This window comes from Palaemon carinicauda, chromosome 22 (genome assembly GCF_036898095.1).
Source record: "Palaemon carinicauda isolate YSFRI2023 chromosome 22, ASM3689809v2, whole genome shotgun sequence".
In the NCBI taxonomy this organism is placed as follows: domain Eukaryota; kingdom Metazoa; phylum Arthropoda; class Malacostraca; order Decapoda; family Palaemonidae; genus Palaemon; species Palaemon carinicauda.
In genome coordinates this window covers 113,000,655-113,023,548 of record NC_090746.1, presented here as the reverse complement: position 1 = coordinate 113,023,548, position 22,894 = coordinate 113,000,655, and the positions used below count along the sequence as shown (strand labels likewise).

Below are 22,894 nucleotides of genomic sequence, written 5' to 3'. Positions count from 1 at the left end.
AGACTGTGCGTCTGCACCCCTGTTCTCCCAGGCCTGCCAGTAGTTCTTGAGCCTGGCTCCCACTGCTGTCTGAAGAAGGTGGCAGTCAGACTCTGCCTTTTGAGGACTTGGAACCCTTCTTCTTGTTGCCACGTTGACTAACGGCACGAGTACCTCCTCTGCTGGAGGTTCTGCCACGAAAGGGCGGAATGAACCTAGACGCTGGTGTGTCCATCCTAGGTCTAGGCACGGAAGGTAAAGCTGTGACTTTACGTGCGGATGACGCCACCAGGTCATGAGTGTCTTTCTGGATCAACGAGGCGGCAATCCCCTTGATCAACTCTTCAGGAAAGAGACACTTCGATAGCGGAGCAAACATCAGTTCTGACTTCTGACATGGGGTGACTCCCGCCGACAAGAAGGAGCAAAGGTGATCCCGCTTCTTGAGAACTCCAGACACGAAAGAAGCCGCAAGCTCGCCAGACCCATCCCGTATGGCTTTGTCCATGCAGGACATGATGAGCATGGCAGAATCCTTATCCGAAGGGGAGGTCTTCCTGCTCAACGCTCCCAAACACCAGTCCAGGAAGTTAAAGATCTCGAACGCACGGAAAACTCCCTTAAAAAGATGGTCCATGTCCGAAGAAGTCCAGCAAATCTTGGAGCGTCTCATAGCCAGTCTGCGGGGAAAGTCTACCAGACTTGAGAAGTCGCCCTGGGCAGAGGCAGGAACTCCCAAGCCGAGAACCTCTCCCGTGGCATACCAGACGCTAGATCTGGAAGCAAGCTTGGCTGGGGGAAACAAGAAGGATGTCTTCCCAAGCTGCTTCTTGGCCTGCAACCACTCTCCCAGTACCCTAAAAGCTCTCTTGGACGAGCGAGCGAGTACGAGCTTCGTAAAGGCAGGAGCTGCTGACTGCATGCCTAAAGCGAACTCAGAGGGAGGTGAGCGTGGAGCTGCAGACACAAACTGGTCCGGATACAACTCCTTAAACAGGGCAAGGACTTTCCTAAAGTCTAAGGAGGGAGGCGTAGTCTTGGGTTCATCTATGTCGGAGTGTTGGTCGTCCAAATGCGCAGCTTCGTCGTCATCAGAGATTCCTTCATCCGAATGCTGAGGAGGAAGCGGCAAAGGAGGACTCTGAACGGCAGAATCCGGCAGCACGGGTGCATGCGTAGCTGCACTGGATCCAACATCATGCCGCTGTTGGTCAGTCTGAGAGCTGGCAACAACCAAAGCGGAGTGGTGGTGCGTGGTGGGGACCACCGAGGGTTGCGGAGACTGACGCACCGCGTCAAAACACGGCAGCTTGACTCCACCTTCCTGCTGATGCGGTAGCTCACGCACGGCAACGGAGGGTGCTGCACGTCGGCTAACGTCAACATGCGTCTGGCAGGGTCGACTGCGCATAGGTGGTGGAGCTCTCACAGCCGGAGTGTGGGAGCAGGCAGCTGCAGTGTCAGTTGGGCGCACAACCGTGGCAGGTTGTAGGCTAACGGGTGCATCGTCAACCTTCTCAGCACGATACTCCTGCATGAAGGAAGCTAGCTGAGTCTGCATAGACTGCAGCAAAGACCACTTAGGGTCTACAGCGGCTGGTGCGGCAACAGACGGAGTGATTGCCTGCTGCGGAACCACTCTACCTCTCTTGGGAGGTGTGCAGTCTACGGAGGACTGCGGCGAGTCCGAACTGACCCAGTGACTACACCTGGGCCGTTGGACTCGTTCGGAAGGGACCTTGCGCTTGAGAGGTCGTGAGACCTTGGTCCAGCGTTTCTGTCGAGAAACTTCTTCCGCAGACGAGGAATGAATGGGCTCACTCGTCTGTTTGTGGGTAGGACGATCTCGGCAAGATACGTCCTCAACCACGGAGGGAACGTCTGTCCGCTGATCAAGGCCTGTCGAACCCTTTGGTCGTACGACATTGCTTCTCCCCTGGGCTTGGGAGCTTGCAAGAGGTCCCGGACTGGGAGGACGACAGGCACGAACAGACGCACCCTCATGCGTAACACTGACACTTTTCACTGCACTGACACTCACTTCACTTCCCACTGCACTTTTATCTTTCAACTCCCTGACGTCAGCCATGAGTTGATTGCGGTCATTCGCTAATGACTCAACTCTCTCACCAAGAGCCTGAATGGCACGCATCATATCCGCCATCGAAGGTTGATGAGAGCTAGTAGGAGGGTCGGGTGTAACCACTACAGGGGAAGGAAAAGGTTGAGGGGCATGGGGAGAGGAAAAATCAATAGAGCGAGACGAACTCCTCCTGATCCTATCCTTCTCTAGCCTACGTGCATACTTAAGGAATTCTTGAAAATCAAATTCCGAAAGCCCAGCGCATTCCTCACATCGATCTTCCAATTGACAGGCTTTACCCCTACAATTGGAACAAACGGTGTGCGGATCAATCGAGGCCTTCGGAAGACGCCTAGAACAGTCCCTAGCGCTACACTTCCTGTACTTGGGGACTTGAGTAGGGTCAGACATCTTGAATTAGTCAAAGGGGGGAAATCCAAAATCTATCCAAGTCGTCAACAAATAATCCAAAATCTAATCAATGAAAGTGAGAAAGTATTGAGGAAAACTTCTGCACAGCGAAAGCTAATAACTAGAGAGAATACTTCACCAAATAACGTGAAAATCAACTCCAGAAAACAACAGCGTATCAAGTAGGTCTTGCCGGTGGCACGACAGAGAGAAAATTGGTTCTTTGTTGACAAGAAGTACTTGAGTACCTACTCGACAGATGGCGCTGTTGATGTACACCCCCACCTGTATAGCGATCGCTGGCGTATTCCGCCCGTAGGTTTTTTCTGTCGGGCAGCAGAGCTGCAGCTACATGATCAACGGGTAAGATTAATATTGAAAAAAATAAATTAATAAAATCAATTATAGCTCGTAATATAACCCAATACTTTGTATAAATTTTCTCAAGTTCAGGGTATTACAGTTTTCCCCCAGTATATCTCTTAAAGATTTGTCCTGGAGTAAATGTGTCCTCCTCTGAAGATTAAAAACAGGACAATCGAGTAAAATATGTTTAACATCCATTGTCACTTGACAGGTATTACAAAGAGGGGCCTGTCTCCCTTCCCCACTGTTCATTAAATAATTGTGCGTTGCATGTGTATGGCCAATACGCAGCCTAGTTAAAATAATGGTATCCCTTCTACTTGTAGAATTACAAGATGACCATTTATCCACCAATGGGTGGATTTGTTTCAATTTTGTATTGGTGGTCAGTTCAGACCATCGAGCTTGCCACTTATTTTTACAGTAAAGATGAATCCCACTTTTAAGATCTTTTTAAGGAATACTCAAGGGGGATGGATTACTTAGCCCTGAAGCTTCCTTTGCTGCCTTATCTATTTGTTCATTTCCATCCACCCCAACATGGGCAGGGACCCAAAAGAAGTGAACACTGATACTCTTCCTAGACTGCAGAAGTACTAACCAGTCCTGCACCTCTTGTACTAGATGATGGCCTGGCATAATTTGTTTTAATGAGAGTAAAACACTATTGGAATCTGTAAAAATTGTATAAAAACTATTTTGGTTGCCATTTTTAAAAATATGTTGGACTGCGAGAATTATTGCGTACAGCTCAGCAGTTAAAATTGAACAAGAGGATGGGAGTTTCCTTCTAATAACAATATCCCCCACCACAGCTGCACTTCCAACTCCTGCAGCCGATTTGGAGCTATCTGTAAAAACATGTTTCCCATGATGTTGAGCAGCATGATTTAAAAACTCACTTTTCATTACCCTACTAGGTAAGGTATTTTTCCCTCCTGCCGTAAAACATACTTTAACAGGTGGATTACACCAAGGAGGAGACTTGGGATATCCTACCTCTGCTATCTGTGCTGTTAACAAGCCTACTTCTCTAGCATCATTTTTCAGCTGTACTTCCAAAGGCTTAGGCACTCTAGATCTGTTAGGAGCCCGATCTAAAGGCGCCCTAACATATTTACAGTTAGGATTGTTTCTCACAGCAAGGGACCTAGCTAAAAACCTCAAACTCAACTCCTCTCTGCGAATGGAAAGGGGAGGTATGCCAGAATCAACATACGAGACTGTCAATGGGAGATGTTCTGTAAGCACCTGTGCAGATGCGAAGCCCAGCATTGTGAACAATATCAAGTTTTCCAAGTAAAGTCTTTGTAGCTGACCCATATATTTGGCATGCATAGTCTAACTTGCTCAGACACAAAGATGTATAAATTCTAAGCAAAGTTGTTCTATCAGCACCCCAATCAAAATGCGATACCACTTTCAGAATGTTCAGTGACTTCTTAACCCTGATAGATAGGTAATTTATATGGCAAAATACAATCATTTAAGAAAAGGGTGGGGATCTCTTCCCTTTTACGAGTACGAGTAAAGCGAATGGCTTTGGTCTTCTGAGGAGAAAACATGAATCCACGAGAATTTGCCCATGCGGAAGCAGCATTTATTGCAATTTGAAGATTTTGGCATGCTTGTAGTGCAGATGATCCGCTACAATAAATTGCAAAGTCATCGACAAATAGTGATCCTTGTATGCCAGGAGGTATGTGACTAATGAGACTATTAATAGCAACAGCAAACAAGGTCACACTCAATACGCTGCCTTGGGGGACACCTTCTTCTTGCATGTAGGATGAAGATAGTTCTGACCCTACTCTCACTTTAATTGAGCGGTTTGATAAAAATTCTTCAATAAAAGAGAACATATGTCCTCCTATACCCCACGAGGCCAATTGCTTTAAAATACCACCCCTCCAGGTGGTGTCATATGCCTTTTCGAGGTCAAAAAAGACACCCACCACCTGGTTTTGGTTAGAAAAAGCATTTGAAATTTCTCTTGATAACATCAGCAAAGGGTCTAGAGTACTTCGGTTCTTCCTAAAACCAAACTGTCTGTTATATAAAAGATTTTTTGATTCTAGATACCACATAAGTCTGTTGTTGATCATTCTCTCAAATAGTTTGCATATGCAACTGGTCAAGGATATGGGCCTATAACTAGATGGCAGTTCTGGGTCTTTACCAGACTTGTGGCCTGGAATTACAATTGAAGTATGCCAGGAATCAGGAGATGTATGGGAAGCCCAAAAACCATTAAAGGTTTCTAATAAAAATTCCTTGGTATCCACTGGAAGATGTGATATCATTTCATACCGGATGCCATCCTCACCTGGGGCAGTTAAAGAAGAGCTAGAGATAGCATTTTGCATCTCCTCCATACTAAAAGGCAGGTTAAAAGCTTCAGTATTTGAAAAAGCAGGAGGAACAACAGATGTTGATGCTCTAATTTGTTGAAATGCTGGGGAATAGTTGTCAGCACATGATACATGGGCAAAGTGCTTAGCAAGAACTTCTGCTACATCTTTGGGGTCAGATATATATCTATTATTTCCCCTTAATATTGGTAGAGGCTTAGGGACGAATTTACCTTGAAGTTTTCTAATCTTGTCCCATATTTCCTATGAAGGAGTTTTGGTATTAATATTAGATATATATTTCTTCCAAGATGCTCTCTTTGCTTTTTTAAAAGTTCTTTTTTGTTTGGCACAGGCTCTGAGGTACGCTATTCTATCTGCTACATAGTTTGTTCTCAAGTTCTGACCTGAAGCAAGTTCGGGTCACTTTTCTTGCGTTGGCACATTCTTTACTCCACCAAGGAACTACCGAGCGATGAGGTAAACCGCATGTTTTAGGTATAAACTTGCTAGCATTATCATCAATAATATTTTCAAGATGTTGATAGGCATGCACTGGAGATGTAAATTCATCATACTCTTTATCGGTGTGTGAACAGTTTTCATAAGCTGCCCAGTCTGCCTCACCTATCTTCCATTTTGGTGGACACTGAGAAGGAAGATTATGGACATAATTTAACATTATTGGCCAATGGTCACTGCCATGTAGGTGTTCATTTACTGACCATAGGTAGTCCAATCGAATGGATGAGGAACAGATTGACAAATCAATGGCTGATGTAGAGTTGTGGAATACATCATACCTAGTTGGAGAACCATCATTCATTAGTATTACATCATTGTTGTCGATTAATTCTTCAACAAGATTACCCCATCTATCGCACACATTTCCACCCCATAAAGTATGCTTTGCATTAAAATCACCCAGGGGCAGGAAGCTAATTGATCAGGTCTTGGAGGTCAGAAAGTCTAAGCCTTCTTGGATTACCAGCATGATCTAAGAGGAAAAGTTCTAAGGATGGTTCAATATATAGCGAGCATAAAGTAATTTTTTTCCCGATATGAGTTCTAACTGTACATGCCTGTAGTGGTGAATTGAGTAGGATTGTTTCAAATTTTACAGATTTATTAATAATAAAACCTGTACCACCTTGAGCTCTTGCAGCTTGCAAAGGAGGGGATCTATAAAAATGATAATTGAGTCCAGGATTAAATGGTTTGTCACTGATCTTGGTTTCCTGTAGACAAATTACCTTCGTGTCTGAGTCCCTGGTAAAAGTTTTTATTTGCTCAATGCTAGTACTTAGACCTCTGCAATTCCACTGGATGATAGACATTATCTTTTGTTATTATTTTTCTTTGTCTCATTTGTCTTTTGGGACTTTTCAGATGAAGCCATGTAAGGCCTGGAGATGGAAGGCTTTACTAGGCCACCACTCTTCTTTTCTTTCTTTCTAGGATCTTTATACAAGTCAACCTTAGGATCATGAGCAGTAGGGCACTTACCTGACTTAGATGAAGGTGAGGATGATGGGGACCTTTTCCTCTTTGGAAGATCTTGTTTTCCAATCTCCATCAAATCAGGTAGAGATTCTGCCTGAGACAATACATTTAAGGTGGTGGAAGCCACATTGGCTTCCTTGGAGGATTGTGCTAGAACTTCAACAGTTCGAGCACTTAACCCAGAAGGCTGGGCTACTACCTCTAGGGGAGATGCTCCTATCGGTGACAATACTATTGGTGTGTTGGAAACCATATTGACCTCTTTGGAGGTTTGTGCTCTGGCTTTTATAGGCTGAGCACTTGACCCAGATGGCTGGGCTACTACCACTAAGGGAGATGCACCTGACGGGACAGGTGCTGCCACTGGTCCCCTGTGGTAGTAAGGGGTAGTGGATTATAATCTTTTGGTGGCATCTTAACCGCGCGAGCAAAATTAAGTTGCTGATTGAGTAAATGCTTTGCATAACCTACACTTATATGTTCAGCATTTGCTTTCAAGATTGCAGCTTCTTCTTTCTTGTATTCTCTAAATCTTTTATCATTTGATTTATGATGATCTTTACAGTTTGCACAGGTTGTATCTCTGTTGCATTGGCCATGTTCTAACAAAGAACAGTTAATACAGATCTTCGTATTATTGCAGTACCGGGAAGGGTAACCGTACTTGAAACAATTAAAGCATTGTAAAGGCCTAGGTTTATATTCTCGAACACGTACTCTTTCATTCTCAATAACTATATGATCTGGTATAACAGGGGTTTCAAATGTTAAAACTACCATGCTTGTTTGAGGGATCTTACTTACTTTCCAAACATTAGCAGGGCACATGTCCAGAATTTCTGGTTCTGAAAATTCATATAGATCTTTATCAAAAACTACTCCTTTACCATAGCTGAAGCTCATATGTGGTTTAATATCCTTAATAGGATCAATTTCTGCAATCTTCATGCCACAAAGCATGTGAGCTTGAGTATCTGATATTGCATTAATCAAAACAGATTGCTTACTGTATCTGCTAATAACCTTACTTTTAATTAAACCAACTTTTTTTTTTGTATAAATTTACTAATCTTATAATAGTTATAATTATCTATCTTTCCAGATGCAATTATCCATGTTGGGGGCTTGGGGGTTCTTACTTCTGGAAGTCTATGCTCTATTTCTTTTTCCATCCATTCTTCTGGTTTATATACCTCTAGGTGTCTTGGTGCTTTATCACATAGAGCCCCAGAAATCAAACAATTGTCAATTTTAATGCTCTCTAAATTTTTATTTGCTTCTAAAGCAATCTCAAAACTTGAAAATGATACCCAAGCTTCCAAAAGCCTTTACTACCATTAAGCTCCATTAAAATTTCTTTGATTGCCCCAAATCTACAGAAGGCTGAATTGTGTCATAGCTACAACCAATTGGTATGTTTTTTAAGTGGAGAATTTTCAGATTTTTTGTAGGATCTGGTAATGAGCCAGAACCAGAGAGTAAAGTATTACTGTTATTACAAGAATCATTTTCCACCAGTGCCGATAAATTGTCTTTAACAACACTGGTCAGAGAAGTATTGTTGGAGGAATCCTTTTTATTGCCGAGGTTGTCAACAGAGCTTTCCCCATTCAAACAAGCAGAAGTCGTCAACGGTGTCTGGGGTTCGCCATTTGATCCAGGGGTACGGGGAATATTAAGTTTACTCATTAATTATTTTTTTGGGGGGAGGGAAGGGGTCATAATAACAATGAAAAAAAAAAAAAAAAAAAACAATGGAAAAAAATAAAGTTTAAGGGAGAGAAAAAATTAAGACTGTCTGAAATTCCAAAGACGACACCGTTAGCCTTTCCTGGAATTAATTTCTCCACCAATGACACCTGTGAAAGCTGCTTACCAAATGTCCACTCCCTACCCTACCACAAAGGGATGGTACCACTATGATTAGAGTGGCTCAAGTATATGCCAAACCCGCTTGATGGGACTGAGAGCATTTCAAGAATACAATCATCCCCACTCTAATCATAGTGGCAGGCAAACCGGACAGAATGCCGAGAGTCCTATCTCTATAAAATCGCCAACCCCTGGAATCCGAAGGCCAAATTTCCTACGAGATAGTTCCGCGTGCCAGTATGGGAATACTGACACTCCTAGGTGTCCAAACATTTTTGGGCAGTTGGCAAGACCACCACAGCTCCCACAATTGATTTTGAAATAAAAACCGATCATGGATACAATGTCCCCTCTAAAAAACCTGGACAGTGAAATGGGTAAGAGAGTTTTGACAGCAAAGTTGGAGACAGCTGATAATTATGAAGGAGGGATAAGCAATAAAAAGTAATAGAAAAAGAATGAGAGAAATTTAGAGTCAAACTGAGGAAAAGAAATTCCCCAGTTCGAGAGCCCTCTTGCCCGTCACAAGCCTTCAGCACGGGAATGATATGCCGTGCTGAAGCCCAATGACTTCATCAAGGCATTCTCTCGTTAAGAGGGTACTGTACTGTGAGCTGTGCGTACACGTGTGCAAATATACTGTATACTGTCCATATGATTATAAACTGTTGTAAAAACCAAATTAAAAGAATATTAGGCAGTATTTACTGTATTAATCATCATCTCGGGCACCCGGTCGTGGCAATGGGCAGTGACTTTTTAGGTTAGGAGTTAACCCACCCTAGTGCAGCATTTATTCGCAAAAATTACCTTTTCACGCCTGTGTCTGTAACCTAACTAACGTGAAGAGGGAAGCCTGACTGTAGTTAACCCTCGCTAAATTCTAATAGCTTATCCTCACAGCGAAGTTTGTATACCAGTTACGGAAAAATTATAATATATGGAACAAATCAATAATGGTGGATAAACAAATTAACCTACAGCATATTAATGTAGATCTTGTATGGAAAATTCCAATCTTGAATTGGCAATGATTTCCAGGTGGAACTAAACATTCTCATTTTCCATTCCATGTTACAATACTGTACAGTAGATTCATCACCGATAACCTGAAATCAAGTAAAGATTTAGTACAGATACAATTTTGTAACCATCACACCACATTATATTTACCTTAGTGAAATGCTCACAGAAATATTTTAATCATTATTTTTAACATCACTATAATTATCATCATTCAATAATGTAACCTGATAACTTAGATTTCTTTCTGGTCACCTTGACCTTTTGAGCCACGAAAAAAGTAAGAATCTGTGAAATGTTTTATGGAACCGACACTTTTTCAGTACGTAGCAAACCACCACCTCTAATTTTTGCCTCTTATGTTCCACTACATTTCCTTTCTTACCTTTCCACACTCCTCCCATTCCTTCCTGTTCTAAATTCTGTCACACATTCATACATTTTTCGACTCAATAATGAAAGCAATTAAAGAAATGACAATGAACTCTATGTTCCGAAACATGAGGTAATTGCGCCGTTACCTGGATGTGAGAGCAGTATAAGGACTAAATGGTTTAAAGTAACATATGTATAGCTGTTAATTATTCAATTTCATTAGATGAAATTGCTGTATGTCCCAAAACAAAAAAGTCCTCAACATCTTGGAGTATCCTTACAACTGAAACTACAGGGCCATTCAATAGCGAGCATGGCGTAGTAGTCGTATTTTTCTCTCAACTCCATTGAGTACCTGTATTTTGATGTCTTTTCTTCTAAATCTAATGTATTTCTTTTTGGGTCATAACCCACATGTCCACCAGGTTTCAATGAAATTTATTCAATAGTTTTTGTAGATTCAAAACAAAAGATTAACATTGCATTTTATTTTTTAAGTAATGCTGCGTACATGTACTTTGATGTACTTTATCTAAAATGTTACAGATTTATCCTTGGGTCAAACCCAACATGACTACTAAGTTTGGTCAAAATCGATCCAATAGTATTTGTTTCAAGTTGCTCATAAACAAACAGACAGGGGTTAATACATACTGTACCTTTCGCAAAATCCTTAATTTTGGCGAAGGCAATAACTTATCACAAAAGGTTCTCTACACAAGCATCAGGCTTATTACTAAAAGAACCATATTGTAATTTATATACACCAAGAATGAAGTTACCATAGTTAGGGACAAGAAAGATTGAGTATGTGCACACAGGCATTCAAGTTTTCAAACTGCTTCAAACTGTAAGAATAAAATGTCAGTGGCAGGGCAAAAACTATCCAATCAGATATAACCTAAAATCAATTTCATAAACCTGTGCTTTATCATTCCCTTTACAGAATTTAGACCATAGGCGTGACACTGGAACCAAGGAATCCACTCAGTGCACAGCTGCAACTAGGACTATGTAGATCAGGCAGATGATGAAAAGAACATAGGACAAGAACTTGAAGACAGATGGCAGGGATAAGACAAATAGGTTTCCTTATCTCATCTGGCAATCAAAAGTTAAGTTAAATGGCTGAACAGCAAAATTATGAAAGGAAATATGAACAAATATAAAGTAGAAAATTAAAAAGCACACAGCTAAAAAATTTATAAAATATACACGTTGAAAGTGAAATTTCTGAAAAATATCGTAAATATATTTTCATAGAAATTCAGGAAAAATACAATAATTAAGTTTGATTTGAAGATTTTTTTGAAACAAATCGTGTAGAATTATAGATTTTTCACGTGGACGTAGCCTCTTTCCAATAAATGCATTAGTGGGAGAGGTGTAAATGAATTAAAACTTTTTTTGCGAAGGGAAAATTTCTGAATTTCCGACATACTTATGTTGAGGTTTTTCAATGTTACGACATAACAAATAAAGATAAGAAAAAATTAGACGTCATTGTAAAACCAACTTCCAATAAAATGTATAAAAAATATATGTATTGTTAGAAAAATAATGAACAATTATCATTAGAAAATGAAGCAAATTTTGTAATTTTGCTGACGTTTTTAAGATAAAACTTTTGTATTGAAGTGTTAATACTTTTGTTGTTTTATTTACCATATAAAAGTACGGTGCAAAAAATGGGCTTTCTAATAATATATGAGACATTATATTGCAGTTGTTTACATACGCACAAACATGCCTAGACCTAAACTTTTTCTACGAGAGCGTAAATTGGCGTATAAAATAAAGAAAAAAAATGCAAAGCTATAAAGCTTCCACGGGGAAAGGAAATAAAAAAGGGAAAATAAAATTCACATAAAACAAAAATTCATTCACTATCATAGTTCTTACAATTGACTGTGTATGACAGCAAATACAAAATAAAAATATATATAAGCAAAAAATACAAATATACACAGTACGGTAATGCCTCACAACACAAAATTAATTAGTTCCGTAATAGCTTTCGTAAAGTGATTTTTTTGTCTTGCGAGTCACCTTTAAATAGCCTAATTCGTTCCAGACCATACAGAAACACCACATTAAATGATTATAAGAAGGATACACACCACTAAAACAGTACTAAATGTATGAAAAGTACTATATTTTTATAATTCAATAATAAATTAACCACTGACAACCTGTAAAAAAGTGTTTAATTAGAGCAAACTGTAAAAATACAGTAACAAAACTGTGGAACATTACCTTTGGAGTGAGGCGATGTCCAAGAGCAATGTGCGAGGCGGTAGAGGAGGATGAAAAACGGCGGAAAACGTTACCAGTGGCAGAAAACATAAACACTTACCTTCACAAAACAGATGTATAAATGACAGAAAATATTAACACTTAATTTCAGAAAACACATTTGCAAATATCAGGAAATATTAACACTTTACGATAAACTTAAAATAATAAAGAAAAAAATATATCTTTTTTTTTTACTTTACATTTTGTATTTTCTAAATTTAATCACAATGTGTATTTTCTTCATCACTGCCACTTTTCTCTTGTTTTTTAGCTGGCACTTGGTCTGTTTCTACCAAAGGCCTGTTTAAAATAATTGTCCAAAGAAGCTTATTTCTGCCTGATTCTTACAATTTTCCTGAAATGACTCAGGCAAACTTCATTACAGTACTCAAGCGCACAACCTGTGAGTATTTTTTCTGAGTGTCTCTTTTCTACGAGAGACACCACTTTAAAGAAGCCATTTAGACTCTCCTTAATTTCTACCATTGTCAGTGGGTCATCAGCGACTTTCTTGGGACCCATGGCTAATGATGTAACGTAATATTACACACAATACAGTACCGTACAATTGTTACGAAAGTGAAATCACAAACACTAAGTCAATGTGTACGATACTGTTGCCGAAACGAAAAGACATAGGAATGCCAATGGGTAGATGCATGATGGGATACAGTACAGTAGATGCTGACCAATAAAAGAGCAGGATCTCATGGTGGTAACTAGCATCCAAATAGGGAGTTAACCAATGGGAGCGCAGGAGGATGATAGCGAGTTTACGAGCTGGGGGCACGCATATTTTAAAATCAGTCTCGGACACTGTTGAGCTCTCGCACTGTACTTCCTTTCGTTGTCCTAAACATTTTTTGTGATGCGAGTCGTAAAATTCTTCGCATCTCATTTCGTTGAGAGAAAATTGTCTAAGCAGATTCTTTTGTATCGAGAGGTTTGACTGTACAGCATATACATAATCAAATACAGTACACGTTTCTCATGTGGGAAACAGAGACCCGGCAAAGGGGCTAATTTTTTCACAGACCTGGCAAAATTAATTTCTTTTCTCATCTCTTATCTTTATTGTGCAACGTCTTCTAATCATTTATAACGCAGTTGAAATAAAATTAACCATAAATTCTGGAAATATTACAGCAAAAAAAAAAAGTCACATTGGAGATCTGCATTGGCATGCCAAGCATGTGCTGCTACTTGGGTTTTCCTCCCTTCAAAAGAACCTTCGAAGGAAAAATATCCCACTTAGACTTCTTCTTCCGCCGTCACCCAAACCTCTCCCACTGGGAGGAAGACCACTCCCTACACTCATTAAACTTATTTTCATTATCACACCGTTGGCCTCTGCATACAGGACAAAGGGTGTGATGATCTGTCTCCACCACCGACATAAATGTTGCACAAGGGCGGCCGGAGAGTCCAGGGCAGGTGCGCATGGTAGCAGAAGTAAACTTCACAAACACACACTAGAAAAAGAAAAAGAAAAAGCAAAAAAAAAATTAATGGTTGTCCAAATAAGGAGTAGAATGAAGAGAGGCAACGTCCGTTCAGCATCCGAGCCAAAAGCAAAGTGGCTCAATCACAGGTGTTAGAGGGGGGTGGGGGGCAGTAGCTAGCTACCCTCCCCCTATCCCTGCTAACTAGCTGTGTGGGTAGTTAACTCTCGCTAAATTTTAATGGCTCGTCATTTCAGCTACGCCGAAAGTAATACCCCTATAAATAGCATGGTTTGTATTCCAGTTACAGAAAAAAATTCTCTTACCATTCCATAATACGATACTGTACAGTAGATTCATCACCGATAACCTGAAATCAAGTCAAGATTTAGTACAGATACAATTTTGTAACCATCACACGACATTATGTTTACCTTAGTGAAATGCTCAAAGAATTATTTTAATCATTATTTTCAACATTACTATAATTATCACCATTAAATAATGTAACCCAACAATTTAAAAAGAAACATTTATTATCGAGAATGAATGAATGATTTAAAGTTTTCAGGCATCCTGACATCTAAGGTCATTGATGCCGGTAACATTTAATTTATGTATACAAAAATAAAAAATGAAATAAAATAAAAATTTAAAGAGTATTCAATTAAAATCATAAAAATTTAATGTCATAAAAGTTATCGAGATATTTAGGTTTTAGTTTATAAAATAAGCTGTATTTCTCTTAAAGAAAGTATATATATACAGTAACATACTGCGCAAGAGACAACAAATAACTTGCGTCATGCTTCACAAACGCATAACAGCGTAGGTTACCAGTCGTCTGAACGAAAACACCGAACACTTACAATAAGTATAGTTAATCTGTACTGTACTAATATTACTGTACATGTACATATATTACAGCCACTACGATTTTAGTGAGTATTAGCTTACAGTACAGTATTACTAGATAGGAACACCTTTTACTATACAGAACAGTTAGGGGATGATAACGATTCAAAGAAACTTTACAGTAGCACAATACTGTACCAGTAAGTAGTGTACTCGAGTACAAATATACTGTATACCATACATATGATTATAAACTGTAGTAGAAACCAAATTAAAACAATATTAGGCAGTATTTATTGCATTAATCATCAGCTCGCGCACCCACTCGTGGCAAGGGGCAGTGACTTTTTAGGTTAGGAGTTAACCCACCCTAGTGCAGCATTCATTCCCGAAAATTCCCTTTTCATGCCTGTGTCTGTAACCTAACACGAAGAGGGAGGCCTGACTGTAGTTACCCCTCGCTAAATTCTAATAGCTCATCCTCTCAGCAAAGTTTGTATTCCAGTTACGGAAAAATTATAATATATGGAGTAAATCACTAATGGTGGATAAGCAAATTAACTTACGGCATATTAATGTAGATCTTGTGGATAATTCCAATCTTGCAGTGGCAATGATTTCCAGGTGGAAATAAACACTCTCATTTTCCATTCCATGTTACAATACGGTACTGTAGATTAATCACCGATAACCTGAAATGAAGTCAAGCTTTAGTACAGATACATTTTTGTAACTATCACACCACATTATATTTACCTTAGTGAAATGCTCACAGAATTATTCTAATCATTATTTCTAACATTATTATAATTATCATCATTTAATAATGTAACCTGATACCTTAGATTTCTTTCTGGTCACTGTGATCCTTTCCTAAAGGAAACACCATGCAATATTGATTGATTGATTTGAAGTTCTCTGGCATCGTGAGATCGAAGGTCATTGACACCGATGCAATATTGAAACAGCTTATTCGGTAGTCCTAAACAGTGAAAAGACAGAACGCAGTAAAGATGGAGGGCAAAGCAACAAAAAAATGAAGTGACATCTACAATACTGTATATCCATTCTAGACGTTTGTAAGCATATTTCCAATATGTCTTGGATAGAATTGCACATTTAATCCATTTAAAAATAATGCTTTCGTCATAATCTTAACAGAGTTTGAGCCACGAAAAAAGTAAGAATCTGTGAAATATTTTATGGAACCGACACTTTTTCAGTACGTATCAAACCACCACCACTACTTTTTGCCTCTTATGTTCCACTACATTTCCTTTCTTACCTTTCCACACTCCTCCCATTCCTTCCTGTTCTAAATTCTGTCACACATTCATACATTTTTCGACTCAATAATGAAAGCAATTAAAGAAATGACAATGAACTCATGTTCAGAAAAATAAGGTAATTGAGCCGTTACCTGGATGTGAGAGCAGTATAAGGACTAAATAGTTTAAAGTAATATATGTATAGCTGTTAATTATTCAATTTCATTAGATGAAATTGCTGTATGTCCCAAAACAAAAAAGTCCTCAACATCTTGGAGTATCCTTACAACAGAAACTACAGGGCCATTCAATAGCGAGCATGGCGTAGTAGTCGTATTTTTCTCTCAACTCCATTGAGTACCTGTATTTTGATGTCTTTTCTTCTAAATCTAATGTATTTCTCTTTGGGTCATAACTCGCATGTCCACCAGGTTTCATTGAAATTTATTCAATAGTTTTTGTAGTTTCAAAACAAAAGATTAACATTGCATTTTATTTTTTAAGTAATGCTGCGTACATGTACTTTGATGTACTTTATCTAAAATGTTACAGATTTATCCTTGGGTCATACCCAACATGACTACTAAGTTTGGTCAAAATCGATCCAATAGTATTTGTTTTAAGTTGCTCATAAACAAACAGACAGGGGTTAATACATACCTTTCGCAAAATCCTTAATTTTGGCGAAGGCAATAACTTATCACAAAGGGTTCTCTACACAAGCATCAGGCTTATTACTAAAAGAACCAGATTGTAATTTATATACACCAAGAATGAAGTTACCATAGTTAGGGACAAGAAAGATTGAGTATGTGCACACAGGCATTCAAGTTTTCAAACTGCTTCAAACTGTAAGAATAAAATGTCAGTGGCAGGGCAAAAACTATCCAATCAGATATAACCTAAAATCAATTTCATAAACCTGTGCTTTATCATTCCCTTTACAGAATTTAGACCATAGGCGTGACACTGGAACCAAGGAATCCACTCAGTGCACAGCTGCAACTAGGACTATGTAGATCAGGCAGATGATGAAAAGAACATAGGACAAGAACTTGAAGACAGATGGCAGGGAGAAGACAAATAGGTTTCCTTATCTCATCTGGCAATCAAAAGTTAAGTTAAATGGCTGAACAGCAAAATTATGAAAGGAAATATGAACAAATATAAAGTAGAAAATTAAAAAGCACACAGCTAAAAAATTTATAAAATATACACGTTGAAAGTGAAATTTCTGAAAAATATCGTAAATATATTTTCTTAGAAATTCAGGAAAAATACAATAATTAAATTTGATTTGAAGATTTTTTTAAAACATAAATCGTGTAGAATTATAGATCTTTCACGTGGACGTAGCCTCTTTCCAATAAATGCATTAGTGGGAGAGGTGTAAATGAATTAAAACTTTTTTGCGAAGGGAAAATTTCTGATTTTTCGACATACTTATGTTGAGGTTTTTCAATGTTACGACATAACAAATAAAGATAAGAAAAAATTAGACATCATTGTAAAGCCAACTTCCAATAAAATGAATAAAAAAATTTAGGAATTGTTTGAAAAATAATGAACAATTATCATTAGAAAATGAAGCAAATTTTGTAATTTTGCCGACATTTTTACGATAAAACTTTTGTATTGAAGCGTTAATACTTTTGTTGTTTTATTTACCATATAAAAGTACAGTACAAAAAATGGGCTTTCTAATAATATATGAGACATTATATTGCAGTTGTTTACATATGCACAAACATGCCTAACCCTAAACGTTTTCTACGAGAGCGTAAATTGGCGTATAAAATAAAGAAAAAAAAATGCAAAGCTATAAAGCGTCCACGGGGAAAGGAAATAAAAAAGGGAAAATAAAATTCCCATAAAACAAACATTCATTCACTATCATAGTTCTTACAATTGACTGTGTATGACAGCAAATACAATATAAAAATATATATAAGCAAAAAATACAAATATACACAGTACGGTAATGCCTCACAACACAAAATTAATTAGTTCCGTAATAGCTTTCGTAAAGTGATTTTTTTGTCTTGCGAGTCGCCTTTAAATAGCCTAATTCGTTCCAGACCATACAAAAACACCACATTAAATGATTATAAGAAGGATACACACCACTAAAACAGTACTAAATGTATGAAAAATACTATATTTTGATAATTCAATAATAAATTAACCACTGATAACCTGTAAAAAAAGTGTTTAATTAGAGCAAACTGTAAAAATACAGTAACAAAACTGTGGAACATTACCTTTGGAGTGAGGCGATGTCCGAGAGCAAAGTGCGGGGCGGTAGAGGAGGATGAAAAACGGCGGAAAACGTTAACAGTGGTAAAAAACATAAACACTTACCTTCACGAAACAGATGTATAAATGACAGAAAATATTAACACTTAATTTTAGGAAACACATTTGCAAATAGCAGGAAATATTAACACTTTACGATAAACTTTAAATAAAAAAGAACAAAATTTTTTTTTTTTTTTTACTTTACATTTTTATTTTCCAAATTTAATTACAATGTGTATTTTCTTCATCACTGCCACTTTTCTTTCGTTTTTTAGCTGGCACTTGGTCTGTTTCTACCAAAGGCCTGTTTAAAATAATTGTCCAAAGAAGCTAATTTCCGCCTGCTTCTTACAATTTTCCTGAAATGACTCAGGCAAACTTCATTACAGTACTCAAGCGCACAACCTGTGAGTATTTTTTCTGAGTGTCTCTTTTCTATGAGAGCCACCACTTTAAAGAAGCCATCTAGACTCTCCTTAATTTTTACCACTGTCAGTGGGTCATCAGCGACTTTCTTGGGACCCATGGCTAATGATGTAACGTAATATTACACACAATACAGTACCGTACTACTGTATTGTTACGAAAGTGAAATCACAAACACTAAGTCAATGCGTACAATACTGTTGCCAAAACTAAAAGACATAGGAATGCCAATGGGAAGATGCATGATGGGATACAGTACAGTAGATGCTGACCAATAAAAGAGCAGGACTCATGGTGGTAACTAGCATCCAAATAGGGAGTTAACCAATGGGAGCACAGGAGGATGATAGCGAGTTTACGAGCTGGGGGCACGCATATTTTAAAATCAGTCTCGGACACTGTTGAGCTCTCGCACTGTACTTCCTTTCGTTGTCCTAAACATTTTTTGTGATGCGAGTCGTAAAATTCTTCGCATCTCATTTCGTTGAGAGAAAATTGTCTAAGCAGATTCTTTTGTATCGAGAGGTTTGACTGTACAGCATATACATAATCAAATACAGTACACGTTTCTCATGTGGGAAACAGAGACCCGGCAAAGGGGCTAATTTTTTCACAGACCTGGCAAAATTAATTTCTTTTCTCATCTCTTATCTTTATTGTGCAACGTCTTCTAATCATTTATAACGCAGTTGAAATAAAATTAACCATAAATTCTGGAAATATTACAGCAAAAAAAAAAAAGTCACATTGGAGATCTGCACTGGCATGCCAAGCATGTGCTGCTACTACCTGTTTTCTTTTAGGCTCCAGATGTTCCTCTATCATCTGCCGTCTCATGGTGCGAGTTTCCTTTTCCTTAAATGATGCGTATTTACGCCAAATTTCCTCCAAAAATAAGTTAATCATGATAGAGCAATTTGCATTATTGGATCACTTCAAGCAAAAACAAATTTCACTCATCATTGGATCACCAATGATTATTGCGATTATTTACATTCTGTACCTTTGCAGTCTCTCCCTTATTTTCACTATTTGCAAATGAATAACCATACAATTTACTTATAACATCAGCACTGTATAAAAAATCTTTGCCCCAAGTTTAGGGTTTTTCCTCATTGCCATCAATGGGATGTCGGCAACAGTATTTAATCTATTGATGAATTACAGTATTAAATCTATGTAGGCTATGTGCTTGGACAAATATTCTGGCTTTTTACTTACCGTAGTTATGATTATCAATGTCCACAGTCACATCCTGGTATCAAAACCTCTCTCAGCTCACGAGTCGGCTTGGTACTGTAGTCAACAAACTAACCTCGGTCATCGGACCATGACGACGACATCTGCACTGCTTTCAATGTCTTGTCCAAGGTTTATTCTGTTGAGGTAAAAAACCTTATTGAAGAATGGTGCAAGATTGTGATGTACAGTACTCATTACGATATCTCTGTAATATACTGTACAGTAGTCAGTCCCCTAAGGAAGAACGTCATGCCTTCCAAGAATGGGTTCTCAAATGTAAATTAGTAGAGGCATTTAGGTACTAACACGACATCACTTCCCTCCACTTTTTAGTCAGTTGATCTACCTACTTGCGAGGCCTAGCAAAATTGTAAATTAAGAAGTTCTGCACCTATTTGCACATGGAATATTTTTTAAAAAGTTGACTTTTATTTTCCTTTACATTAGCATCATTTAAAATTAATTGAAAACAAAATTTTATAGCTAAAGAGAACGAGAGAACGGGGATCCAATGTAGTATCGTCTAGCCAGTCAAAGGAACCAATAACACTCTAGTGGTAGTATCTCAACGGGTGGCTGGTGTTCTAGCTAACCTATTACCTAACCACAAAATTAAATTTAACATTGTTATGTTAAATTAGGTTATTTAATTGTTTATTAATAAATTCAGTCTTCGGCAGGAGTAAATGTTAACTGCCATTTTCATAAGAGTTCGGTGATAACCTTCGCCCCTCCTCCTTCGTTAATTAGTGAATGACCATTAACTCTTTTGTTTATTTTTTTTTTTCCGAGTGTTTGGTGTTTCGAGAGAGCCGTGGACGAGACTACTGCTGCCTGGAATGAACAGTTCGGACCGTACCTTGATCACAAACGTGTATCCTAATTCAGCAGCCCTTGGTAGACGCTTTTTTTTTTTTCTCTCGTAAGGAATTGTGCCTTTGGAGGATTATTTCGCTGGTGTCTTTGAGCCACCCGCGGTAAATTGTACACTTCTTTGGATCACGGCCCTTGTATGCAGGGGTTTTGTCACCTGCGATAGCCACATCGCTTGTTACGTCCTGCAAGTGTATGTGTCACTTGCGACCTTCGCTTGGCGTTATTTTCCCCGCCTGAGGATCCTACGGGAAGACGGTGCCGTCGTTCCATCCCGGCACTGTTGGAGGTACTATTGCCGTGATCAAAGAGCGTCATCACATCTGTTACGCTGCTCGTCTGTGGACCAAGGGTCCGTTAGGAGGAACGTAGGGAGTCATTACCCAGGTAAAGTTACGATCTTTTCATTATCGTTATGGATATGCCCAGCCCGTTTTCCTGATGTTAATGATACTCCCTCTGATGCTGATGAACGTTCATCCCCTATCTGTCTTCTAATCCATGTATGGATAAGTACTGTTATAAGTAATTCCACGGATAGTTAATACAGTGTTGAGATATGTACATGTACAGTGAACCCTCGTTTATCGCGGTAGATAGGTTCCAGTCGCGGCCGCGATAGGTGAAAATCCGCGAAGTAGTGACACCATATTTACCTATTCATTCAACATGTATATTCAGACTTTTAAAACCTTCCCTTGTACGTAGTACTGTTAACAAACTACCCTTTAATGTACAGAACACTTAATGCATGTACTACAGTACCCTAAACTAAAACAGGCACAAATATTAAAGGTGATTTTATATCATGCATTTCCTAAACATGCTAAAAAGCACGATAAAAAATGGCAACCAATGTTTTGTTTACATTTATCTCTGATCATAATGTAGAAACAAACTGGAGGTAGAGCTTTGCTTATTACCCAGACATATTTCCCATACTTTTCCCTTAGAACTACATCCCATCTTCCTACTTTAGATATATATATATATATATATATATATATATATATATATATATATATATATGTGTGTGTGTGTGTGTGTATATATATATATATATATATATATATATTTATATGTATACACATATACATACCTACATATATACATAAATACATGCATACATATATATATATATATATATATATATATATATATATATATATATATATATATTACTGTATATATATGGGTTATGGAAAAAATCCGCGAAGTGGTGAATCCGCGATGGTCGAACCGCGAAGTAGCGAGGGTTCACTGTATCTATAAATTATGACTCTCAGCATAATTCTTTTGTGAATATATTTAAGTATTTATGCATTTACTTTAATGTGGTATGTGTATTTGTATGCTGTCTTGTGTTAAGTTTTATAATTGGGTATTTGGTTTAGCCTTTAATGTTTGTGTGTAGGTAGGTAATTTTAAGGTTTTCTGCCTTTTCATTTCTCCTGTCTTCCTTATGCCTATCTGTTTAGTAATAGGGTAGTGGTTTGTTGATATTTGTGGGCCCGGCTTAATATATAAGCCATACTTTTGATCTGTTTAGTTTTTCTATGTTAGGGTTAAGATTATTAGATATAGGTCAACCTTGTGTGTTTATAGGACTCGGTATATTAGTCCTCCAGGTCATTTTTTTAACCCATTGGTGTTTGTCTTAGGAGCTTTATGTTACTCCTGATACAAGGTTGAATTTATTTAAGTGTACTGTAATAAATGTTGTTAGATTTTTCCAGTGTTTTTGTTCTGTCTTCCCTCAGTTCACCGAGTTACATAAATAATGTACTGCCTAAGACTCCTTTAAAAATTAAAGTTTAAAGAACCAGAACTACGGCCTACACAGGTTGTAACAAACATCTACAGAAATAAAACACTACTTGAAATAAGTAAGCCTACAAGACATAAAACCAGTATACAGAAAGCAATGACATATGAAGTAATGTAAGCATTGATCTATCTTTTTAAGTTCTACAAACACAAAAATTGGTATTGAAGGAACTTAACTTTGGAAATTAGACTGTATTCTTAATAAAGATCCATGTTTAAAACCTTCTTGGTTAAACTGAAATTATAAATAATGTATTGAAAACAATTGAAATTTCAAAGATTCTAAGCTACATATCTGAATTCTCTAAAAATCATTGTTTTCCGACCTTTATGATATTCACTATTCAGGCAAGAGATAATTTAGGCCAAATAGTTGAGTAGAAAAAACAACGGAGGTCCTTT

At 38.0% G+C, this 22,894-nt stretch overlaps 1 long non-coding RNA gene across 1 annotated transcript in view; it reads right to left on the bottom strand.

Moving 5' to 3' along the window:
* Window positions 1-22,894, bottom strand: part of LOC137616244 (uncharacterized) — a 32,801-nt gene that overhangs the window by 4,548 nt on the left and 5,359 nt on the right. The window contains exons 2-4 of the long non-coding RNA XR_011039365.1: window positions 19,772-19,928; window positions 15,125-15,250; window positions 9,547-9,674 (exon numbers count right to left, since the gene is read on the bottom strand). This is a non-coding gene — a long non-coding RNA (uncharacterized lncRNA). The remainder of the gene's footprint in view (window positions 1-9,546; window positions 9,675-15,124; window positions 15,251-19,771; window positions 19,929-22,894) is intronic.